This window comes from Castor canadensis, chromosome 15, assembly GCF_047511655.1.
Source record: "Castor canadensis chromosome 15, mCasCan1.hap1v2, whole genome shotgun sequence".
In the NCBI taxonomy this organism is placed as follows: Eukaryota; Metazoa; Chordata; class Mammalia; order Rodentia; family Castoridae; genus Castor; species Castor canadensis.
In genome coordinates, this window is record NC_133400.1 from 68010644 (window position 1) to 68015655 (window position 5012).

The window sequence follows — 5012 nt, forward strand, 5'->3', positions numbered from 1 at the left end:
TCTTTATGTATATTATGGCTGCTTTGTAATTTATTTGATAACTGTAATTCATAAAATATAGGATGCCATTACTGTAAGATGCATTATCATTTTAGGTACTGCTAAGAAAGAAAAAATATTTGAAATTAAACAGTGATATAATTTTGCAAGTAAACTGCTTCTTTTGAACTCAAATAATCTTTTAGAATTGATGACAACATTAAAAAATATTATATGTTGAAATTTTGCATACACATAAGTGAAAAATATTAGCAATATTATTTCCAAAAATTATCATATTGAGAATCTGTTTGGAATTCATTTTTGACCCAGCATCATGGGCATTTGTGCTTTTTGGGCCCTACCATTCCCATTACTAGCAAGACACTTCTTGGAAGTCTTGCTCAGAAAAACTAAGCCACTAAAATTTGTTTGTAAGATGGCTTTATATATGAAAACAATTCCATTTACAATAGCCTCAAAAAAATCAAATACCTAGGTGTAAACCTAACAAAGGATGTGAACAACCTCTACAAGGAAACCTATAAACTTCTGAAGAAAGAGATTGAGGAAGACTATAGAAAGTGGAGAGATCTCCCATGCTCATGGATTGGTAGAATCAACATAGTAAAAATGTTGATACTCCCAAAAGTAATCTACATGTTTAATGCAATTCCCATCAAAATTCCAATGACATTCATTAAAGAGATTGAAAAAAAAAGTGAAATTTATATGGAAACACAAGAGGCCACGAATAGCCAAGGCAATATTCAGTCAAAAGAACAATATAGGAGGTATCATGATACCTGACTTCAAACTATATTACAAAGCAATAACAATAAAAACAGCATGGTACTGGCACAAAAACAGACATGAAGACCAGTGGAACAGAATAGAGGACCCAGATATGAAGCCACACAACTATAACCAACTTGTCTTTGACAAAGGAGCTCAAAATAGACGATGGAGAAATAGCAGCCTCTTCAACAAAAACTGCTGGGAAAACTGGTTAGCAGTCTGCAAAAAACTGAAACTAGATCCATGTATATCACCCTACACCAATATTAACTCAAAATGGATCAAAGATCTTAATATCAGACCACAAACTCTAAAGTTGATACAGGAAAGAGTAGGAAATACTCTGGAGTTAGTAGGTATAGGTAAGAACTTTCTCATTGGAACCCCAGCAGCACAGCAACTAAGAGATAGCATAGATAAATGGGAGTTCATAAAACTAAAAAGCTTCTGTACATCAAAAGAAATGGTCTCTAAACTGAAGAGACCACCCACAGAATGGGAGAAAATATTTGCCAGCTACACATCAAAGGACTGATAACCAGAATATATAGGGAACTTAAAAAACTAAATTCTCCCAAAACTAATGAACCAATAAAGAAATGGGCAAGTGAACTAAACAGAACTTTCTCAAAAGAAGAAATTCAAATGGCCAAAAAGCACATGAAAAAATGCTCACCATCTCTAGCAATAAAGGAAATGCATATTAAAACCACACTAAGATTCCACCTCACCCCTGTTAGAATAGCCATCATTAACAACACCACTAACAACAGGTGTTGGTGAGGATGTGGGGAAAAAGGAACCCTCTTACACTGTTGGTGGGAATGTAAACTAGTACAACCACTCTGGAAAAAAATTTGGAGGCTACTTAAAAAGCTAAACATTGATCTACCATATGACCACTCTTGGGGATATACCCAAAAGACTGTGACACAGGTTACTCCAGAGGCACCTGCACACCCATGTTTATTGTGGCACTATTCACAATAACCAACTTATGGAAACAGCCAAGATACCCCACCACTGACGAATGGATTAAGAAAATGTGGTATCTATACACAATGGAATTTTATGCAGCCATGAAGAAGAACGAAATGTTATCATTCACTGGTAAATGGATGGAATTGGAGAACATCATTCTGAGTGAGGTTTGCCTGGCCCAAAAGACCAAAAATCATATGTTCTCCCTCATATGTGGACATTAGATCAAGGGGAAACACAGCAAGGTGATTGGACTTTGATCACAAGATAAAAGCGAGAGCACACAAGGGACATATGAGGATAGGTAAGACACCTAAAAAATTCGCTAGCATTAGTTGCCCTCAATGCAGAGAAACTGAAGCAGATACCTTAAAAGCAACTGAGGCCAATAGGAGAAGGGGACCAGGAACTAGAGAAAAGTTTAGATCAAAAAGAATTAACCTAGAAGGTAACACACACGCACAGGAAATTAATGTGAGTAAACTCCCTGTATAGCTATCCTTATCTCAACCAGCAAAAACCCTTGTTCCTTCCTATTATTGCTTATACTCTTTCTACAACAAAATTAGAAATAAGGGCAAAATAGTTTCTGCTGGGTATCGAGGGGGTGGGGAGGAGAGGGGGTGGGGTGGGTTGTAAGGGAGGGGGTGGGGGCAGGGGGGAGAAATGACCCAAGCCTTATGCACATATGAATAAAAAAAAAAAGATGGCTTTGAAATTGTGTGGAACAACCTCTTTTTTGAGCCCAGCTTTGGGAATGTGGTGAAACGTGTTTGATTCATCACTTTCTCACTCCTCCTTCTCAACTGTTTGGTTCTTAAGGGTTAAAATACTGCTCTGCCATTGTATTTTCTTCATTGATGCCAGCAACTATCAAGCAAACTTTGATGCTGGCACTTCAGGTGTTCACAATGCATAGCCACCAACATCCATGCCAAGATGGCTCAAAGGCTGACAGTGAGTTTTATACCAGTCATTGAAATGAACATTCTGACTTCCAGATGTCAAAATGCAAACAAACATGAACCTTACAACTGATGAAATACTTTTGTGCTTTACTTACATATAGAAATATAAAGGTTATTTCATGATTTATTCTGCTTTCTCATTGGTATACCCCCATGATATTTTCCCCTCCTTTAATGTCTTTTATTAGATTTGATCAGTTTTCTTTAGTCTTCTTTATTTTTGTTCTTTTTCAGTAGATTTTAGGTTTTTAACATCCATATTTAATTTGACTAACTCTAGGCATTCTATTTGCCTCTTTAATTATTCACCAACTTGGTGGCTTTTTGATATTATAGCTACAACTTTTTTTCATCATCCAAGTCGGTCATCAACATTAATGGCATGATTTTTTGATCAATATTTGCTTAGATTTATCTACACCTCTGTCAGTGTCCTTAACTTTGTTCTTTATATCTGACTTCCTCCTTCTGGGTTTAGTTTCCTTATTCCTGAGATACATCCTTTAGCTTGAAAATGTCTGTTTTACACTCTTGCATTTAAGTGATCACTTAAATGGTTATAGACTTCCTGTCTAGGAGAAGAGGGAAAGAAAGGTGGCATGGTTTCTGATAACAGGTGTGCAGTGTAAATTGAGTTCTAAGTCTTCCTATATTCTGAGTTGAAAAAAGAAGCTCGTTATCTCTGTCCCCTGTTAGGTTAGGCGCCGGGTCACCGAGATAGAAGCCTTCTCATAGTTCTGGCTGAATTGCATGTCAATCCCTGGCATGTGGAATGGGGCCATTCCTTGCCTCCATCTCTGCTCACCTCTCTGGCTTTTAGCTCCTCCTTTATTATTGGCTGTTGGGAATTTCTCTTTTGAGTTCAGGTCCACATTAAAATTTTATTTTACATTTTTAGGTGTTTAATGGGTTCTTGGAATGCTTTTACATTGGCCCATTCTGCCTCTCCATGGACTTCCTAAGAACCTTGCGTTTTTCTTTTCACAGTGTATTTTATAAATATTTAAAATAGTTAAGACCATATTAATATTTAAAATACTTAAGACTATATTAAAAAGTGAATTTCTACTTTTTTTTTGACTTTGGTTTCCGCAAAACCTTGAATATCTGTAAAATATGATTTTAAAGTTAACATTCTATTGTGTAACTTTGAAATCCATAGCTGAGTGACTGTTCAGACGTGAGATCCCAGGCCTAGTGTTAATAGGACAGACCACAGGCAGAGGTCTCCTCCAAAGGCTTGCCAGCTTTTCGCAGGTCCTTGGCTCAGGTATCAGAAGGTACATGCCATGGCAGACTCTGGGTGTTCACTTCCCAGGTACTTCTTCAAGCTACTGGTTTGTAACTTCAGAGAGGCTGGGCAAAGAAAGGAAGGAGCAGAGCAGTTACTCATTATGCAGAAAGGAGAGAATCTTTCAAATATCTATTGGCTGGTTGCATTTCTTTGTTATATATTCTTATATATGACAATTATATATAATAAAATGATATATATTATAGATTAATATATCTTATAGATTAGTATATATTACATGTATATTATAATATATATGATATTTTTTCCATGACTTTATATTGAGAAAATGAAAAAATCCTACAGTCCTGTGGTCTGACTATAAAAGTGTGTACCAGTTTGACTCTATCCTTTAATTAGTTAGTTTTTGCTGTGTAACAGATCACTCCCAATCTTAGTAGTTTAGAAACAACAAAACTTATACTTCTTACATTTTTGAGAGTTGGCTGGGCAGTTCTGATCTAGGCCAGCTCAGCTGAGGTCAGGTGATCTAGGATGCCTTCATTTATTTGTGTGGGTGTTTGGGAGGCTGGTGGATGTGTGTATGGGAGGTTTTGCCTGGAGCATCTTGCCTCTGCTCCATGTAGGCACTCATGCAGCCCACTGTGTGACTTCTTCACACAGTGGTCCCCCATTCCAAGAGTGGTGAGAGAAAGCAAGCAGTGCTGAAGCACTTGACAAGTCTCTGCTTGTGGTAGCTTGTTAATATCCTTGGGCCAAACCAAGCCCAGAAGACTGCATTTCTTTATGGGATGACATGAAGGTATCACTGCTTAGAGTGTGCACATAAGGATGGAGATGACTTCTTGGCCAAAACCATCATCTACCATGTTGTGAAATAAATTAGTTTTGGTGTCTATGCTAATGGGTCACTCCCACACATAACATATAACATATATATATATAGTCACTGAACTATACACACCTCATATCTCCCAACACACATAAAAACTAAATTCCTATAAGGACATGTACATTACATCTTAAGCATG